The sequence below is a fragment of the Mytilus californianus genome, unplaced genomic scaffold (assembly GCF_021869535.1).
Source record: "Mytilus californianus isolate M0D057914Y unplaced genomic scaffold, xbMytCali1.0.p SCAF_2, whole genome shotgun sequence".
Classification (NCBI taxonomy): Eukaryota; Metazoa; Mollusca; class Bivalvia; order Mytilida; family Mytilidae; genus Mytilus; species Mytilus californianus.
In genome coordinates, this window is record NW_026262668.1 from 69,758,348 (window position 1) to 69,780,855 (window position 22,508).

The 22,508-nt window shown below is 34.1% G+C and overlaps 1 protein-coding gene across 2 annotated transcripts in view; it reads right to left on the bottom strand.

Annotated features, from left to right (window-relative positions):
* Positions 1 to 22,508, bottom strand: part of LOC127728151 (40S ribosomal protein S18) — an 821,762-nt gene that overhangs the window by 630,638 nt on the left and 168,616 nt on the right. The gene's annotated exons all lie outside the window — the stretch shown is intronic.

Consider the following 22,508-nt stretch of genomic DNA (forward strand, 5'->3'; position numbering starts at 1 on the left):
TCAAAGAAAAAAGAGTGACAGCATAATATGCATTAATTACCAGAAAGAGATAAAAATAATTTTCTCTTACTTTTAAGTATTTTCAAGTCATATATGTGGTAAAAAGGCCTAGTTGAACATCATTTGGTCTCTTGTGGAGAGTTGTCTCATTGGCAATCATATCACATCTTATTTTTTTATAAGTCATTTTTACCTCACCTAACCAAAAGGGTAAAGGGAGCTATTCTCATCACTTGTCGTCCGTCGCCCTCGTCGTCTTTTAATATTTACAAAAATCTTTTCATCTTAAACTGAAAGGCCGATTGGAACCACACTTTTCCACAATTTCTAATTTAAAAATGTTCCGGTGATCCGACTTACCCGTATACAAAAGTTCCAAGTCCAGCTTGTATTGAGTTACGAATTGAAACTTGGGAGTATTGGAACTATTTTTCGAATCGTCATTCGTAAGATTACACATACATGTACAGTAGCAAACCAACATGGCTAAACTAGAACATAGGGGTAACTAATTTTGTTTATAATCTTGAAAACCGCTATAGATAGAGAACATCTAATATAGGGACAGACATGTTCAGAATAATGAGACCACCTACTGATTGTTTACACCAAAACTATAAGACGACTCATTAAAGTAGTTATTGGCCATAAATATAACACAATGAGATGTTGTATTGTGGCCAATAAGACAACCCTCCACCAGAGTTCAAATAACGTGGTTATTAGATCACCATAGTGCCTTCAACAATGAGAAAAACTGACACCGTATAGCCATCTATAAAAGGCACCGACATGAAAAATGTGAAACAATTAAAACGAATAAACTAACGGCCTAATTTATAATAATACAATTTACGGAGAACAAATATGGCAAAAATGAGTCATACTCATTGTTGAAGGCCGTACGGTGACCTATAATTGTTAATTTCTGTGTCATTTGGTCTCTTGTGGAGAGTTGTCTCATTGGCAATCCTACCACATCTTATTTTAATATGAACCAACGACAACCACTGAATGACAGAATCCTGACTTGGGACAGGCACATACAGAATGTAACGGGATTAAATATGTTTATGAGCGCTCAACCATCCCTTACCTGGGACAGTGGTTCAAAAGCACAACATAAGAACAAACTAAAAAAATCAGTTGCAAATAGCCTCACTCAATAGACCGGTACGAAACACAAAAAACAACTAACATAAAAACAATAGACACAAAAAAAGCACCGATATACATTTTGTACGAGTACTCGCAGTTACTGAAAGGTAGTTCAAAGTCAAGCACAGCCATGTTCTCCAAGACTAAAGTATCAATCAAAAGGCAGCCAACGGATTTAGTGCTTTAAAAGAAGTCAAAAACAGTCTGAGAAACGCATGACCTTGTGCAATGCACAAATATAAGTAAACAGTATCGACAGGATGTAGGATTTTGAGTACAGTAACTCATAACTGTACACATATATCAATATATATTCATTTATGTTTTAATTTTTCAAAAACAAAATCAGTGTTATTACCGGTAAAATAATATTCCAAAATTTTACTTCGGTGTTAAATTGATAACCTTTAAGAACTACCTAACCATATCTTAGTTTCTGCGAAAGAATTTAATATAAGTTTAATTAATTTGCGGTAACGAAACCCCTTATTCAATAATTTACCAGTTATACATAAATTATGTTCATTGAAATCTAAGACGCTACTACAGAAACTGGCGATTTTACTGTTTTTTTTGGCGTACTATCTTGAAAACTATAATAGGTAGAGGTAAACTTTAAAATGCAAATTGATCAGCTAGACAAAAGACCGAAATCTGGGGCAACTTCTTAAAGGAGAAATTGCCCCTAAATAACGATTTTTACAATTGTTTGCGTTTTTTGCTTATTATCTTGAGTTCTATAATAGATAAAGTGCTTATTATCTTGAATATTATACTAAATAAAGAAAAACTAAAATCAACTCCTTATAGCAGTTATTGCCCCTAAATGACAATTTTTACCAAATTTGTATTATCTAGCCGAAAATATAGTAGATAAGGAAAAAATTGTAAACAGCAAAAAAAATCAGCAGGACAAGATCTACATATTTATCATAATGACAACTTTTACCAAATTTGTATTATCTAGCCGAAAATATAGTAGATAAGGAAAAAATTATAAACAGCAAAAAAAATCTGCAGGACAAGATCTACATATTTATAATAATGACATGAATTGACAGCTGGCCCTTTAATGATGATTTTTGCCGATTTTTGCATATTTGACCAAAACTATTGTAGATGAAGAAATAAAAAATTACCAGCTTAAAAAAGATCTGCAAAATATTTCAGGACATTGCCGAAATTGTGAGTAACTGTTGACTCCTTATAGGAGTAATTACCCTTACATCACGATGTTTTTTACCCTTTTCATATGTTGGGGAAAAACTAGAGAAGATAAAAAGAGAAACTGTAAACAGTAAAAACAATCAGCAAGACAAGATCAGCAAATAGTTTATCAAAGCCGAAATAGTAAGTCCACTTTTTAAAAAGTTATTGCACTTAAATGACGATTTCTATCCTTTTTTTATTATTTTGGACAAACACTATTGGAGATAGAGAGTAGAAGCAGAAAAAATCATCAGCATTACAAGATCAATAATAAAGATCTTAAATAACTTTAGAAGAAAGTACCAAAATATCGTCCTCCATCTAAAATAGATTGAAAACAGTGTCGTCATGTCATTAAAACGCCCTTTCGTCCTGGTAAAAACTGGTGTAAACGGGAAAACTCTGAAAACTCTGATACAAAATCTCTTGAATCAGATCCTTATTTGAATAAATGTTCGAATATTGTGGATATTCGAATATCTCATTTTGAAAATAATTTAGAAATAAGTAGATTGGTAGTTTCTAGCGATTTCGCGGGTGTGTTCTAGTGACGTTAATACTACAAGGAAGTTCTTAATAATGAAATTATAAATTCTTCTACATTCAGGTCCGTGCATTTCACAGAGAGTCATATAGTTAACTTCTCAGCTTAAGGCCTCTTCTGAAATTTGAAGATTCCATAGTATTGGTTACCTAAACTACACAAAAAAAACCGTAAAATATCGTTTCATCTCGGCCTCTAGTATGTGTTCTACTACTAATCTTTTAGTTAACCAGTTTCTTATCTACTACCAAAGAACTTGTTATTACCTTTTGTAATAAAACTTATGAAAATAGTGGAATTAACTATTTTTGGAGTGTAAAAAATTCTTAACATGTTTTAGATAAATTACATGCTTTTGATGGTCCTTTTATTCGGTTGACAGTTTTGACTTTTCAACTCTTTATGCTACACTTCCACACAATCTTATCAAAACAAAAGTGTTCCTATTTAATTAAATGGTTGTTTTCAAAATCTGATTGCAAATGTATTTGCTGCAACTCATATAAAGCATTTTTCTCTAATGAGAAAGGTGAATATGCTAGATATACTTACTGGAGGTGTGATGATAGGATTAAAACATTAAATTGTTCTACTTGACAACATTTATGTACGTTTCGGCAATAAAGTTTATCGACAGGTTGTAGGTATTCCTATGAGTACCAATTATGTCCCTTTGATAGCAGACTTGTTCATGTACTGATATGAATCACAGTTTATTGCCGAACTCAGTAAAGATCCGTCTAAATTTCATTTAATTGATAAACTGATCAACAATACTTACCGTTATCTTGATGATATTGTTTCGTTAAATAATCAGGAATTCACTGAATATACTGCCGAAATTTACCCCAAGGAAACTCCTCACAAAATGTACGACAAAAGGGACGATGTTTCGGTCCCTATTGTTAATTGTCGTGTTTTTGAACGGCGATGTTCCTTTGGCAACGTCTTACGGTGTTTTAATATCCCAGCTCGTTCGTTATGCCCGTGTTTGTAGTGACGTTTTCGGATTTCACTGAACGTAATCTATGTATTACTGGTAAATTATTAAGTCACGGATTTCGTTACCACAAATTACTTAAAACATTTACTAAATTCTTTCATAGATACAAATATTTGTTTTGGAAGTTTGGCTGTACCGGTAGAAAACTTATTTCAAACGGGATAGCATATCCTAATGTTTACGGTGACTTTTTAATTAAAATTTAGATACGATCCGTGTAAAATTATCAATCTTTTAACTAAACTTATTCTAAAAAGCCACCGTTCTCTCAACACTGTAATTTGATCTTTGAATATTGTTTTTATTGGTATAAATGTTGGTTTTGTTATAAGTAAATTAAAACCTTACTAAATATTATTGTTATATACACATATGCACACTCACGGTTCTAAAATCTGTCGATACCTATATTTTGGCATTGCACACAAGTTTGTGTTTTTCTCTGACTGTTAATGACGTCTTTACACATAATCCATTGGATGTTGGATGTGTAATGATTGATGTTTTAGTCTTAGATACATAATATTTTTATATTAGTTGTTATTGGATTTTAACTAGCTGTCTGTAACTGCGAGTACTCTAAGATCTGTACTTTCTGTACATGTCTTTTTTGTTTTGAGGGATGTATAAATTCCCTGCCACGTCCGGTCTGTGTTTTCGTTAGTTGTTTTTCTGATGAGTTAAGCTCTTTTGAGCGGATTTTTGTAATAGTTAACTTTGTTCCTATGGTGTACTGTTACACCACTGTCCAAGGTTAGGAGGAGGGTTTCGCGCCAGCAAACATGTTTAACCTCGCCACATTCTATATGTGCCTATCCCAAGATGAGCCTGTAATTGAGTGGTTGTCGTTTTTTGCTTTTTCTCATTTTTTTTTGTCTATTGTTTTGTAGTTTGTTCTTGTGTTTTGCCGTAACACCCCTGTCCCAGGTAAGGGGGAAGATTGGCACCTTCAAACATGTTTAAACCCGCCACATTCTGTATGTGCATGTCTAAAGTCAGGAGCCTGTAATTCAGTGGTTGTTGTTTGTTGCTGTATATCATATTTGTTTTTCGTTTGTTGTTTTGTACATAAATCAGGCCGTTAGTTTTCTCGTTTGAGTTGTTTTACATTTGTCGTTTCGAGGCCTTTTAAAGTTTACTATGCGATACGGGTTTTGCTCATTGTTGGAGGCTGTATGGCCGTACGTTAACTTCTACGTCATTTGATCTCTGAGGGAGAGTTGCCTAATTGGCAATCATGCCACATCTTCTTATAGATATTTTTAGTAGCAATTTTTGAAAATGCACATAGATCCAGATGAGAGAAACAGGCTGTTTAAAGTCAATTTCAAATAGTCTGTTGCAACAAAGAGCATAACTTACATCACAGACCGAACTTATCTGTTTCGGTCAAACGATGAATAACCAGTTTCCCTCCATGGTGTTTTAAATTTCACACAAATTGTCAAAATTTAAAACTTATAAATTGATATACTGTGTATTGAAGAGTCTTAGACTAAATGATATACATATATTTTTTAATTTTCAACAATACAACATTAACAATTTAATATCCATAAAATCGAAATGCTATTGAAGACTGTTTAAAATTATTTCAATTTAATTTAAAATGATTTATATCATTTGGAAAATTAGAACAACCGAAAACCTTTAGAATTTAAATTTGATAGATAGAATTAACTATAGAAAAAACATCTACTCATAATGTATAGCTTTGAAGCGAGTAACGTTGCTAGAACACAGTGGCGAATTCATGGTTTGGTTGTAGATGGCGTACTCCCCCTTGATCGAGAAATGTATCATTTTTAGCATAAAGTCAGCCCAAAAAATTTGCGCATCGCTCCGCTTAGCATTTTACATTCCATTTTCAGTAATTACGCCCCCTTTCAAAAATCATGGATCCGCCCCTGGTACACAAATGAATTTTCGAAGCTGTTACTGAGAGAAAATAACAACTCTCTTCTAAAAATATATAATTCTTCGTAGGATCTCACACTGAATACTTACAACTATCCATTCTTAAAAGATAACTGTTATGGCACTGAGGCAAGCTCACTTTTCATGACAGAAATGAAAGAGATAGAAAATATACTTTAACGAGACAACAACCAAACAATACAATAAGCTAGAAAGATTACTAAAAGTCAACACATGTTTTTCAAAAAAGTTAAAACAATAACCCCAATTCTAGACAATGAAGGATTGATTCAATATAAAAAAAGACCAGAGGTTCTGCTAGCAAAGCTTATAAAATGATACCACAGCCCTTGCAAACTCGGCGATTGCTAAGGGAAACCCCCAAAATATTTTAGATGAAGAAATGAAATAGGAGGTGCACAAGTATATTATATAAGTATGATAAAAGGGATTGAAAGTTAATATAAGACCTTACAATGCATATCAGTCAGAAATCATTCTTATTTTCTTTCGTTAGCACAGAAGTAATTCCATTGTAATTTTTCAAGGGATTACTAATCAATGCTTTTTCAAATTTTAGATATATTCTTATAGGCTGGTTCAACTGAAAATGATGAGATGATCATTTGTTTCTCATGTTAGGGTGAAAAAAAACAAAAAAGTATAAGGTAGTTTAATGGAATTCGGGATTAATTTAATAATGTTGTCGAGAAAGAGAGACAGAAAAAAATATTTTATTATTTTGACATTATCAATCTTTGTTTAAAGAGTCAATTGTTAAGACTTCATGTTGCTTTTTACTTGGCATTTGGTTTATTTTTTTATCATTGAATAAATCATCTGCATTAAGTCTTAATTCTAGTGTTGATATACATTTATTCTTTGTATAAATAGCAATATGTTAATATACTGATTTTGTTTTGCATTGTATTATGGTCCAACACACGATTTGTACCATTTGATTACCACTTCTTACATGTTCCGTAGTGCAACTTCATAGATCAAGAGGTATTGGTATCCTCTATCAACCTTCCTTTAAAACAATACATGTTTCTATTTCTACTTATTGTTATCAAACATCTTCTAAATATTTATTTCATCATTGTTTATAAATAGAAAATCAAGTGTGGGTGTGAGGAATGTACTTTCGCGGGAAAAAATGGAATTGAATATTATGGTAATTAAAAGTTAATATCTGGTCCAGTTTAATAAAGTTCTTCTCAAAAAAAGCAGTACAAATCGTATTAAAATAGATGCGGAAGATTTGTGAATACAGAAATGAACTTCGTCAATAAGAGACAAATGGTAACCAAGTGTTATACAATTTCTCCTGCTCTTAAATTACCCGAATTAAAAATAAATTATTTTTATACTATAAGAAATCTTTTCCGTCAACATCAAATTTCCCCATATAAAATCAGAATATTTTGATGCAGCAAAAAATATACGTCTGGTTTCCAGATTTTGTGAAAAAAAACAGTTGATAAATTTTTTCCACAGTTTGAGGAAATTGCTCAATATTTGAAATGGCCAAAGCCTTATTGGACTACAATGCTGCAAAGTGTTTTTGAGGGCAAGGCCGCTGAAACTTACTCAGCACTTTCTTCAGAAAAAAGTTCTGATTATGACACGGTAAAACAGGAAGTTTTGAAAGCTTATGAGCTAGTGCCAGAAGCATATAGACAGAAATTTAGGTCTAAAAAAAAGTTTGATTCACAAACAAACCTATGTTGAATTTGCTAGGGAAAAAGAAGATCTATTTGATAAATGGCTTACGTCAAAGAAATAGATAACATAAGACAATTGATGTTATTAGAAGAGTTCAAGCAGTGTGTTTATTTAGACTAAAAACACATTTAGATGACAAAACTGTTGAGACATTACAAGATGCAGCTGTTATTTCCGATAATTATACCCTTTCACATAAAAGAAGTTTCAAAAGTCAAAATTTTAATACTTCGAGCGGAAATTCCAAAAATCAAAGTACTGAGCGTACTGATAGTAAGCCTGTTCCACAGAATATGAGTCAGTCTAGTTATAATATGTCTAGTCCAAAATTTGATACTTTTGAGAAGAAGTCACTAACGTGTGCTTATTGTAAGAAAAAAAAATCACCTGATGGCTGATTATTTTAGACTCCAGAAGAAGAATGAAAGAGATAATAAGCCCAAGTCCAGTGCTTGTACGACACCCCTTGTTACCAATAAGTTCGAATGTCCTGCGAGTCAGGCTTGTAAGTCTAGTTTTTGTGATTACATGGAGGATTATAAACCCTTTATGTCTGATGGGCTTGTTTCTATTGTTGATAATACTACTCCTCAGCCTATCAAGATTTTACGGGACACTGGAGCTTCTCAGACTTATTGTTAGAAGGTGTGTTGCCTTTGTCCGAGGAGACTTCTGTTGGTTCCTCCTTTTATGACAAGGTGTGGAGTTATGTTGTATATGTGTTCCCCTCTATCATATTTATCTGAAGTCAGATTTCATTACTGGACCAGTTGTTGTGGGTGTTCGTCCTAATCTCCCTGTTGAGGGTGTTTCATTATTGCTAGGAAATGATCTAGCTAGGAACAAAGTGGTTGCTGAACCAATTGTTACCAGTGAACCGGTGGTGGGTGTTAAATCACCTGAAGATGATGCTGAACTGTATCCAGCTAGTGTTGTTACTAGGACAATGGCAAGAAAACAATAAAATGAGGATAAACAAGAAGACCAGTTTGATTACATGGACCTTTCTGACACTTTCCTTGCCGACATTAAAGGTCTCGGTAGCTCAGAAAAGGCCACAATAAGACCACCTAGTACTAACAAGAATGTAATTATGCAATGGCCAGACGTAAACAGCCATTCATTAGACAAAAGGAAGTTTGTGGAAGAGCAAAATAAAGACCCTGAAGTTCTACAGCTCCGCAAGAGGGCTCAACCACAGAATGAAGCAGACAAAGTGGCCGAATGTTACTACCACCATCATTTTAATGAGGAAGTGGAGGCCCTCTATGCTATCCCAGAGGAGGAATGGACAGTGGTACACCAAGTGGTGGTGCCTAAAGTCTATAGGCAAGAAATTGTTGGTTTTGCCCACGACACCCCCTTGGCCGGACATTTAGGTATAAGGAGTACTTGCCTTAAGATCTTGCAGCATTTCAACTGGCCCAGACTTAGAAATGATGTCACAGAATACTGCAAATCATGCCATATCTGCCAGGTTGTTGGTAAGCCTAACCAGAAAATACCACCAGCACCACTTCTGCCAATTCCAACCTTTGAAGAACCTTTCAGTCGAGTACTAATTGATTGCGTTTGACCTTTATCAAAGACCAAGACTGGAAATGCGTATTTATTGACGATCATGTGTATATCCACTCGCTTTCCTGAGGCTATTCCGTTTAGGAATATCAAGACACCAACTATTGTCAAAGCTCTTATCAAATTTTCACGTTAGAAGGACTTCCTAAGTCTATGCAGTCCGACCAGGGTTCAAATTTCATGTCAGGTTTATTTCAGCAGGTCTTTTACCAGTTAGGGATCGGTCAGTATAGGTCAAGTGCTTATCATCCAGAATCTCAAGGTGCCTTAAAACGTTTTCATAAAACATTGAAGAACATGATTAGAACTTTTGTCTCCAATTTGACAGGGACTTGCATGATGGTGTTTATTTTCTACTTTTTGCAGTCCCAAAGGCTGTCCAAGAATCCCTTGGTTTTAGTCCCTTTGAGTTGGTGTTTGGTCATACTGTAAGGGGACCTTTGAAATTGGTTGAGGAAAAATGGCTTACTGAACACACTGACTTGAATCTTCTAGACTGTGTATCTAGATTTAAAGAAAAATTGTATACTGCTTGTCAAATTGCTCAGAAAAACTTACAATCTATTCAGAATAAGATGAAAATATGGAATGATAAAGTTGCCAGGGACAGAGTTGTTGAGCCTGGTGATACGGTACTTGTATTTTTGACAGTTCCTGGAATCCTATACAGGCTTAATATTGTGGTCCTTATACCATAAAGAGTAAAACTAATGATTTGAATTATATTGTAAAAACACCAGGTCGGCGTAAACAAAATAGAGTGTGTCACATTAATATGTTAAAACCATATTTTGAGCGTACTAATGAAGGTGAGAGCAAACCAGTTGCCATTTCAGCCATGGTTAAATTGGAGAACGATCATGACAAACCAGATATAATTGAACCACCTGTTGATTCTAAGACTATGGAACAAAGTGTTAGATTGAAAAATTCAGACGTTTTGTCAAATTTAGACTCAAAACTTGCACAACTAACTTTTGATCGTAAAGAAAAATTGAAAACTTTGGTATTTTCTTTTAAAAATCTTTTTCCAGATGTGCCAAACAAAACCCTTGCTGTTTGTCATGATGTCGATGTAGGTGATGCTTCTCCAATTAAGCAACATCATTACCGGCTCAATCCACTAAAACTTAAATTCATGAGACAGTAACAGTGAATGGAGCTCTCCTTGTCTCCTTGTGCCTAAACCTGATAAAACATTTCGTTTCGTTACTGATTTTAGAAAAGTAAATTCAGTTTCAAAATCTGATTCCTATCCGATTCCAAGGATAGACGATTGCAATGATGATATTGGGCAATCAAAATTTGTGAGCAAATTTGATTTATTGAAAGGTTGATGGCAGGTACCTTTGACACAGAGAGCTCGTGAAATATCAGCTTTTGTAACACCAGACGGCTTATTTCAGTATACTGTCATGCCGTTTGGTATGAAAAGTGCTCCAGCTACATTTCAAAGAATGATTAATAATGTTATAAAAGATTTAGACTGTTGTTATGCTTATATTGATGATCTTATTGTGTGTAGTGATAGCTGGGAAAAGCATTTAACACGTTTATATCATACTTTTGATAGGTTGTCACAATCAAATTTGACTGTTAATCTTGGTATAAATGAATTTTGTCAGGCCACTGTTGATTATTTAGGCCATACAGTTGGCCAAGGTCAAGTGAAACCTATTATGGCTAAAGTGGATGCAATTACCAAATTTCCTCCTCCTACAAATAAAAAAAAAACAACTTATGAGATATTGAGCATGATTGGATTTTACAGAAAGTTTTGTTCAAATTTTACTACTGTTGTTCAACCATTGACTCATCTTTTACGGAAAGATTCTAAATTTATCTGGAGTGATAATTGTCAAAACGCTTTTGAAAACAGAAAATCACTTTTGATTAATTGTCCAGTTCTGATCACTCCAGACTTCGAAACACAATTCAAACTTGCAGTTGACGCAAGTGATGTAGGAGTTGGAGGTGTTTTATATCAAGAAACAGATGATAATGTTGAGAAACCTATTTCATATTTTTCCAAGAAATTGGATAAACATCAGAAAAATTATTCAACTATTGAAAAAGAGTTTTTTGCACTGTTGTCTGCACTTCAACATTTTGATGTAAATTTAAATCCCACTATGCATCATATTCTTGTTTACACTGATCATAATCCTCTCACCTTTCGAACATAAAATGAGAAACAAGAACCAGAGGTTGACTAGGTGCAGTTTATTGTAACAGGAATATGATGTTATTGTAAAACATATTAAATGTAAAGATAATGTAATAGCAGATGCTTTATCTAGATCTTATTAAAACACTGTATACATACTATGTATTTTTGTAAATATTTATAGTTGTTTACAAAATAATGTTATAACTTTGCAGTTTAGAAATCACTGGAACAATCATAGATATTGATGGAATGATTAGAACTTTCTATTTGACTTACATGATAATTCTTGAATGATCATAATCTACGATGTGTAATTAAAACTTCTACCGTATTCTAGAAGTTTCCATTCTACAGTTTTCTAGGAGTTTCTCTTCCATAGTGTTCTAGAGATTTCCGTCACAACTATATATATACAGACACTAAAGTTAGACTTTTAGATCAGACATTAATATGCTTGGATTTTACTCTGCAGCTGTTGGATTGACACTTTTATTAACGCTAACTACATCATACAAGATTGGACATATTTCGTTACAGTTAAGAGAAGAATTCTTGATAAAGAAAAGACAAAAGATCGGACATATATTTTGACAGCTAAGTTGACATTTCTATTGTGTGTAATACTTCTTGTAAACTTGTGTATAATAAATCTTGTTAAATTTTATTATTGATTTGTGTCTTTTGTTGGCTATGATTTAAAGGTGATTTCTGTCCGTAACACACTGAATTACAGGCTCCTGACTTGGGACAGGCACATACAGAATGTGGCGGGGTTAAACTACTTTGAAGGCGCCAACCCTCCCCTAACCTGGGACAGTGGTGTAACAGTACAACATAAGAACAAACTATAAAAATCAGTTGAAAAAGGCTTAACTCATCAAATGGAAATAAATAAAAAAAAAAAAAACTAACAAAAACGCAGAATGGACGTGGACGGGTACTTGTACATCCAAACAACAAAAAAAAAACAGAAATTACAGATCTGAGAGTACTCGCAGTTACTGGCAGCTAGTTCAAAGACAATAACAACTAATAAAAACAGCATGCATCTTAAACTAAATCATCAATCAGTACGCATCCAACATCCAATGGATTTAGTGTAAAGACGTCATAAACAGTCAGAGAACATGAAACATGACCTTGTGCAATGCCAAGATACAGATACCGACAGATTGTAGAGCCATAAATGTGCATATGTATATAACAATAATATTTAGTTTGATTTTAATTTACTGATAACAAAATCAATATTAATACCAATAAAACAATATTTCAAAGATCTAATTACAGTGTTGAACTGGTAACCTTTTAGAATAAGTTTATTTAAAGGATCGATAAGTTTACCCGGATCGTTTCTAAATTTCCGGGCTCGGAAAAACAACATCTCCGTAAAATTTTTAAAATATTTACCTTTCTCATTAGAGAAGAAGGCTTTAAATGAGTTGCAGCAAATATATTTGCATTCAGATTTACCAAACGACCATTTAATAAGATAGGAAAACTTTTGTTTGATAAGATTTGTGTGGAAGTTTAGTGTAAAGAGTTGAAAAGTCAAAACTGTCAACAGAATCAAAAGGACCATTAAAAGCACGTAATTTATCTAAAACATCCAAAGATCTTTTACATTTCAAAACTATTTTCATATGTTTTATTACAAAAGTTTATGACAAGTTCTTTGATAGTAGTTAAGGAACTAGTTTAAAGCACTGAAAGATTAGTTGTAGAACACTTACTAGCTATAGAGGCCGAGATGAAACGATACTTTACTGGTTTTTTTGGGTAGTTTAGGTAACCAATACATTGTAGGGACCTTCAAATGTTCAGAATAGGCCTTAAGCTGTGATGTGGTTATGATGTTTGTTTACTACATGACTCTCTGTGGAGCGCACGGATTTGAATGTAGTTGAATTTAAAATTTCATTCTTAAGAACGTGGTGGTAGTATTTACGGCATACCACCACCACATTGTTGGCTGCTTTGTCGGCCGGTACAAACACAAACCGCTTTGAAAGTATTTGAAGTTTATTTCTTATTCTAGAAATAGGCGTATCATGTACTCTTTTATTTATTTCTGAATTATTTTTCAAAATGTGATATTCGAATATCCACAACATTCATACATTTATTTAAATAAGAATTAAGAGATTTTTTATCAGATTTTTCCCGTTTACACCAACTTTTACAATACGATGAAAGAGCGTCTTTTGTGACCTGATGACACTGTTTCCAATCTATTTTAGATGGAGGACGATATTTTGGTCCTTTTTTCTCTCGGTCTTGAACGATATTGAGGTCCCCCGTAATAACATGGCCATTGGGATCATATCTACAATTCGACGATTTACAGTTTCAAGTTAGAGGAGTATTATTTTCTACTTTGACGTCTGATGTAACTGACGTATAATTATAAATTAAACTTCTGCTGTTTTTTTTGTATGCATACGAAATAATAGGTGGTTCTGTGTTATCAAAATAGGGAAGTATAAAGTTTTGAATGGTAGAGTCATTAAATATACTCGATAAGTTGATGAAATCAATACCTCTGTTAATATATTTAATTTTCAGAAAGTGCCGTTTATGGTATTCAGATTTATCGATTCGCGGGAACAGCCTATGGTGGCAAACAGCTGTAATTATACGCGAATATTCATAGAGTGGGCTGAAGAACGAGATTGTGTCACACTCTTTGAAAATATCATGTAATTTACTAATTGGTATTTGACCCAGTTTACATAATAATTGATGTCTACCATTGTTTAAAATATAGATAGGATATCATCAAGTGTATAATTTATACGATGTTTAATTCGTTGATTTCGATTGTTACGTTTGCCATGAGACCTATTATTACGGTGTCTTTTATCAACAATATTCATGATATCAATAGATGAAGTTTTAGATATGTTCCCTTGTCCAAGTAGATTGTCATTTAGACCCAGGTGATATACTGTCTGCAGTCGTTTAATCCAAGACAGTTCGATAATTTTACGGGAATCTTCAAATTGTTTATGCGATTAGCCTTGTTGTTTCATGATCGTTTCGAGTGGTTGGAATTTAATATTGTAGTTGTGTTTACCTAAATGTTGGTAAATTATACTTTTGAATTTCTTCGGTTTTCGGAAGCGGTATAGATGTTCCTGTGTTCGTTTAAAAAAATTCCGTCCTGTTTGTCCTACGTATTGTATACCACACTTTGTCTTTGTTGTAAAGAACCAGATAAATGAGGCTTTGAGTTTTCATGTAATGTCACAGGAAAAGGAAATCGAAAAAGCTCTCCCGTTCACTGTTGACCTAACAGTATTATCAAAAGATAATCTAGATCAGGTTAGTCATTTTCTGGCATTGCACGGGAATATTTGTGGATACCCACGTGCATTTTTATTTAATAATCTGGCTGCAGCAGCATTGCCACCATTGAAATAGTTGTAAAAAGTGCTATATTTAGAAGGGGAATTTCGATTGATTGCGGTTGAATTTATATTTGGAATGATGTTTTTGAGCACGTGAATATCCTTGAAGGATTGGTGTGTATTTTTTTCTTGCCATTTCGTAAAATCATGATTAATTAAACCATGTCAATTGAGTAAAAAGTACTTCAAATAGTAATTGTACCTACGAAATTCATTATACACGACAGTGTGTAGCTAAGTTCGTGGTATATACTTGAGCTGCTTTAGGATATAAAGCTCCGTTCATTATTGAATAATATCACATCTAAAGGTAACCATTACGAGACTAGTTCCTGGAAACTAGATTACCATTTAAGGAACCGAAATTAACTTACATAAAATACGGAGATGTGGTAAAACTATGATTGCCAATGAAATGGATTTAAAGCAATTATATGCATTCGTACGGCTTCAACAATGAGCAAAAATCATACCGTACAGTCAACTTTAAAAGGCCCTGATATGATAAAATGTGACACAATTCAAATGAAAAACCAACGGCCTGATTAATGATAAAACAATAAAACGAAAAACAAACATGACAGAAGCAACCAAAGACAACCACTGAAATACAGGCTCCTGACTTTGGACATACATAAATAGAATTTAGCGCGGCTAAACATATTTGCGAGTAGTCAATCCTCCCCTAACCCGGGACAGTTGTGTGACAGCACAACATAAGAACAAATTGCTAAAATCAGTTGGAAATGGCTTAGCTTATCAGATCGGCACCAATATAAAAAAAAGGAGATGTGGTATGATTGCCAATGAGACAAATATCCCCAGAAGTTCAAATGATGTGGGTGTAAGCAATTATAGGCAACGGTACGGCCTTCAACATTGAGAAAAACCCAACCTGTATAGTCGGCTATAAAAGGCCCAGACATGAATTCAATTTAGAAAACTAACGGCCTAATTTATAACAAAACAGTTTATGAAAATTAAATATGACAGACATGAACCAACGACAACAAATGGGATTATATTTTAAACTTTAATTTTGTCGCCTTATTTTTAGGAGATTATATTATGGAAATTAAAATATCTATTTTTCTTGGGTAAGGGGAACCCCTGCTTAAATTTCTTAAATAATAAGATATGTGAATATAGATTGGCAAAAAATAGCCATAAGGGTATAAGAAGTCAAATTTTCACCATGAAGCTGACGCTAAATAGATTAGTACGTCATGGCTGGAAACAAACCTTACATTTAATACATACCCTATTACCAGAAAATCTGACTGCAGAAAATCATACAAAAATCGTTACCAGGCTGAGGCTAGCGAACAATAAGCCAGCGAACTCAGAAATACGAAAACTGTTTATCGCCTCGTTTTCGATTTGACAGGTAAGTAAATCTCTATTAAAAGTATTTCTAGGGGGTTATTTTTTTATTCAGGTATTTGCCATGCAATAGGTCACGAAACTGTGAGATATCAAGCTAGAATTTCACATATTTACAAAAATATCGACGAATCAAGTCGTGCGTTCATGTTTTTCCCAAATAAAATGGTCAAAATAGTAAATTTCTTTAAAACTTCATTTTTAATGTTTTCTTCAATATATTTAGAACCAGCATGACCTTCGTGCCGAAGAAGAACCATTTTCTGTTATTTAATAATTCTTATGTACGATATTGAAATTGTAAATCAACATGTTTTGGCAATCGTGTATTTAATCCGACAATCGCTTACGGCAGATCTTGGCAATCGTTTGCAATCATGCCAATAGAAGAACAAGCAGTTGTGTTTTTTTTTAAAAAGCTTTTTTTAATGTTCATATGCATATTTTTGAATAATTTTATATAGGGAGGCATGCATCATGCTCCTTCAACATGAGACTGTTAAAAATCGAAGTTTAGATATGAACTCTTTGGCCATGTAAGTACAGGGGACCTAAAATATCGTTCAAGACCGAGAGGTTATAACATTTCAGAATAAAAGGACCAAAATATCGTCCACCGTTGAAAATAAATTTGAAAGAGTGTCATCAAGTCATTAAAGATGCTCTTTCATCCTATTGTAAAAATTGGTGTAAACGGGAGAAATCTGACAAAAAGTCACTTGATTCCTATTTAAATAAAAATCGCAGGGTTAACACCCCTTGCTACAGGACAACGCAGGATATTGTAGAAGAGATTTAAGATAACTGATCATGCCGCGAAAAATCAAAAGGTAGAACTGTTTTAATGGACTTAATTAATGACCCCTTCATATGAATAAATTATTTGACATTAAAGATCAAAAGGTCAGATATGATCTGCAGAAGAAATCATCTTTAGATGCCTCACCCCCTATGCCAAATATCAAAAACAAATTTCAAATGATGAAAAAGTGATTTTTGGGACAAAAAAATGGTAAAACAAATATTTTACCTTTAAGGTCAAGGTCACATGCAGGAAATTAAAGAACCAGAAAGGTTTAATCAAGGCATTAAAGGCTACAAATAGTTAAGGGTTGGGTATCTGAATCACTTTTGAGATATTTATAAAAAAATATATTAGGGTCTGTGGCATGTCCCTTGGAAATAAAATATATGATTAAAACAATTTTTAATATGAAGGATTTGGCATGACCCCAAGGGATAAACCTGCAGTTGTATTAAAAAGGTCTTGTCATTGCAAGCAAGAATATATATTATTTTGGAGTTAACATATAAAAACGAACGTTGTGTTCTGTAAGGTCAAAGTTCAAGGTCAGGGGTCGTCTTGGGGTGCTCCAACCAAGTGCGAAATATCTTAATCCTATCTCAAAGAATATAAAAGTTATATTCCGGACAATGAAATATGTAAAAAGAATCCGTTATTTAGTCAAAGGTCCATATCTCATGAAGTTCATGATGATATAAAGAAGAAGAAAAAGTAGCAATACTACTTAAAAATAGTATCTGCCTTTATCGAAAGTAAGACATGGTATCGGTACTTCTGTTTTTTACATTTTACATACTGAGCCATCATATAGGAAAATCGTGGCATAAATTCTACATAAATAATCTCTGTAAAGGTTTCTGATTTCCTACTTTTACAGATGAGCCTTTCTTATAAATTAAAAAAAACATCGGTTATTCTAGAAATGACATCTTAAAGCAAGGCAATGATTTGGAAGCAAAAATCTTCTATTGAAAAGCCCAACCACGTGGTCGTGTGCACTGAAATTGCTATTAGATATTCACTTTTCGTAAATTCTCTTTTGATTAATTTAGAAATTATTAAAACACTCAAGTTCAAATTTCTTAGGCAACTCTGACATTTTAAGATTTGGGCTATTTGTAATGGCCCCCTTTGATCATAGTATTGGGGAAGTATTGAAGTAATTATTCGTCCATTTTCATGTTGTGAGTTTTTGATTAAAAAACCCATTCGGCCACACCATATGGATTAAGTGGAATGTTCATGGACGGCAAGGGGGGCGGAGCGTAAAGTCTAAACTAACTATTAACCAATAGATAAAGAATACTCTTAAAATTAATTGAGTGCAAAATTGACTAACAAATTATTAAATCAATTGAATTTTATTTATGTTCTAGACTGTTGTCTTCGCTATTTTCCATGTCTTCTTATATGACGAAATAAAGGATGTCTTCGATATTTGCCATGTCTTTTTATGTTACGAAATAAAGGATGTCTTCGATATTTGCCATGTCTTCTTATATGACGAAATAAAGGATGTCTTCGATATTTGCCATGTCTTCTTGTATGACGAAATACACGATGTCTTCGATATTTGCCATATCTTCTTGGTTTGTTAGTGGTCGTCTTTGGTTCAGGAGTAGTTGTAATTGGTTCCGCAGGATTTGGTGTTCGTTCAGCGGGAGTTGTTATTGGTTCAGAGGGAGTTGTTATTGGTTCAGTGGGAGTTGTTATTGGTTCAGTGGGAGTTGTTATTGGTTCAGCAGGAGCAGGAGTTGGTTTTGGTTCAGTGGGAGCGGGAGTTGTTATTGGTTCAGTGGGAGTTGTCATTGGTTCAGCGGGATATGTTATTGATTCAGTGGGAGTTGTTATTTTTTCAGCGGGAGTTGTCATTGGTTCAGTGGGAGTTGTTATTGGTTCAGCAGGAGCAGAAGTTGGTTTTGGTTCAGTGGGAGCGGGAGTTGTTATTGGTTCAGTGGGAGTTGTCATTGGTTCAGAGGGAGTTGTTATTGGTTCAGTGGGAGTTGTTATTGGTTCAGCAGGAGCAGGAGTTGGTTTTGGTTCAGTGGGAGCGGGAGTTGTTATTGGTTCAGTGGGAGTTGTCATTGGTTCAGCGGGATATGTTATTGATTCAGTGGGAGTTGTTATTTTTTCAGCGGGAGTCGTCATTGGTTCAGTGGGAGTTGTTATTGGTTCAGCAGGAGCAGGAGTTGGTTTTGGTTCAGTGGGAGCGGGAGTTGTTATTGGTTCAGTGGGAGTTGTCATTGGTTCAGAGGGAGTTGTTATTAATTCAGTGGGAGTTGTTATTGGTTCAGCAGGAGCAGGAGTTGGTTTTGGTTCAGTGGGAGCGGGAGTTGTTATTGGTTCAGTGGGAGTTGTCATTGGTTCAGCGGGATATGTTATTGATTCAGTGGGAGTTGTTATTTTTTCAGCGGGAGTTGTCATTGGTTCAGTGGGAGTTGTTATTGGTTCAGCAGGAGCAGGAGTTGGTTTTGGTTCAGTGGGAGCGGGAGTTGTTATTGGTTCAGTGGGAGTTGTCATTGGTTCAGAGGGAGTTGTTATTGGTTCAGTGGGAGTTGTTATTGGTTCAGCAGGAGCAGGAGTTGGTTTTGGTTCAGTGGGAGCGGGAGTTGTTATTGGTTCAGCGGGAGTTGTTATTGGTTCAGTGGGAGTTGTTATTGGTTCAGCAGGAGCAGGAGTTGGTTTTGGTTCAGTGGGAGCGGGAGTTGTCATTGGTTCAGCGGGATATGTTATTGATTTAGTGGGTGTTGTCATTTGTTCAGCGGGAGTTGTCATTGGTTCAGTGGGAGTTGTTATTGGTTCGTCTGGAGTTGTTATTGGTTCACATGAAGCGGGAGTTGTTGTTGGTTCAGCGGGAGTTGTTATTGGTTCAGCGGGAGTTGTTATTGGTTCAGCAGGAGCGGGAGTTGGTTTTGGTTCAGTAGAAGCAGGAGTTGTTATTGGTTCAGTGGGAGTTGCCATTGGTTCAGCGGGATTTGTTATTGGTTCATCGGGAGTTGTTATTGGTTCACAGGAAGCGGGAGTTGTTATTGGTTCAGTGGGAGCGGGAGCTGTTATTAGTTTAGCGGGGGTTGTTATTGGTTCAGCGGGATTTGTTATTGGTTCAGCGGGAGATGTTATTGGTTCAGTGGGAGCGGGAGTTGGTTTTGGTTCAGTGGGAGCGGGAGTTGTTATTGGTTCAATGGTTGTTGTCATTGGTTCTGCTGTTGTCGGTATTGGTTTAGTTGTTGTTGTGCTTGGTTCAACAATAGTTGTTATTGGTTCAGCGGTAGTTGTGTTTGGTTCAGCGGTAGTTGTGTTTGGTACAGAGGTAGTTGTGTTTGGTTCAGATACGGTTGTCGTGCTTTCTGTCGTTTGAATTGGACATTCCGAACCCTTCGGGATGACGTCATACGAGTTACATCTTGTACCAGGTGGGGAACAAATTGATGGTATATTACAATCAAGACAATCTTCAGGGGGTGCTGAAAACATGTTTTAAATATGAATAATATCTGTAATATTATTGATTAGAATCAAATGTCTTTTCTTTTTGTGTCCCCCACCCCACCCCCTTTGCATAAATAAATAGTATAAAGAAAAATAAAACTGATGATTAATATAATAATGGTAAAAGTATAATAGAATTAATAATGGTGGTAATGGTGATAATAAGATTTTTTAAAAACTGAAAATTTTCAAAGGAAAAACATAATACAACAAAACGGATTTTTAATTAATAAAATGATCGAACCAAACAGGTATAATTCGAGTTGTCATGGTTCGCTCACCTCCTCCAACAAATAAGAGCAATATATATTATTGTATAGTATTGTAAATCGAATTATCAGTGTGTTTCATATTGATTCATAATTAAAATTAAAATGATTTTTTATCATTTGATTTGAAAACTTATTCTATGTAAAATATTGTACAAGCTACAAGTGAAATTAAGCCTTATTTTGTACAAATTATAATGTGTACAGGCAATTTTTATACAAATTATAATTTGTACAAACTGAAAACACAAATTATAATTTGTACGTTTTTATTGTACACATTATAATTTGTACATAATGATAACTTGAACACAACATATATACTGAAATGGTTCAAACAATGTACAGAATTATATGTATATTATATCTGAAGGTAAGAAAACCGGTTGGTTGACATAGCAACATTTATTTGTTTGGGCCATTGCACGGTTTAAGTGTAAATTTGTTTGAAGTTTTGTTTGGACTAATCTTAAATCGTGTTTCCTTTAATTGAATATTCTGTGCATTATAAAAAAAATTGTTTTTAACTTTTATCGTTGTTTTTTTTAATTTTTCTTATCTACAATGGCCTGGGCAGACAGTTGTTGGCTATAACCTTCTTATTTTGTTGAATAGAGCTTTTTTCCATACTGTTAGTCAAATCAAGCTGGCAAATACACAGGTGGTGAGTTTATTTTGTGAAAAGTTTATGTTCGTCTGAACTTGTGAATTAAAACATAAATACCACATACTTACAAGGTGATCCTGTTACTGCAAAGTAAACAATTAATAGTATACAAAGAAACTAGAATATAATTCCGCCAAGCACATATGCGATACGTCCACATTATACTTATTATTTACCCTCAAATAATTATTTCGTTTTGACCTAACCTATGCAGTTTTTGAATCTTTTTGATGTTTTAGTTGTGTTTCCCTGAAAGCCGTAGAATGAAACCAATTAAATATTAATTTTTACCAATATAAGTAAAACTACTACACTGTGCATTAGACAATGCTATGACGTAAAGACATATTACAGATCACAACATATTAAAAACTCTGACAAAAAGAAGGTTTTAACTATAAAAACTTGTAAAATGCTCATGAGGGCAGACGCGTTTTTACCTCCTCTTACGCCATTCGTCGTTTAGCTTATTACAAGTACAAATATGGTGTTAAGTCATGTTTAATTTTAGTTAAAGACGGGTAAAGTAAACAGGATATGTGGCGTAGTTGTATTGCTTTTAATGAAACATATTAAAAACATTAACGGCACCAATTGTATTGCACTGAACAAGATACCACGCTTAAAGATAAGTACATCAGACGCGTGATGCATTTATACAAGAGTCACCAGTGGTCTTTTAATAACAGGAGAAGTAAGGTTTGATTAATTACGAAATTAAAGAACAATACAAACCAAACAATTATACAGATTGTGCTAAAATCTGGTACAGTCATCTATGTCCAGGGGGAGTTAAGTTTAGTGAGTTAAATAATTTTAACATTTTGATTAGCATTACATTTACATAAATTTACACCTGCTTAACTAAAGATACACACAAACAGATTTGTTAGAATTCGAAGAATTCGAAGGTTTTTTGGATGTACATGTTTTAAGCTCTAAAGAAGTCTTCAAGACGTTATGTAGTAATCTACCGGCTATCAAATTGTTTCCCCACTAAAAGTGAAAAGTTATTACATGTATTATGTGTGTTCTGTCATAAAAGGTGTCACTACGACTTTTGTATCATCAATGCAATATGCTATTGTTACAACGCAATGCAAGGTGTGTATGCTATGGTACGTAATAAAACGAACAGTTACAGTTTCAAGATAGACAATGTTTTAATGTTGTCCTTC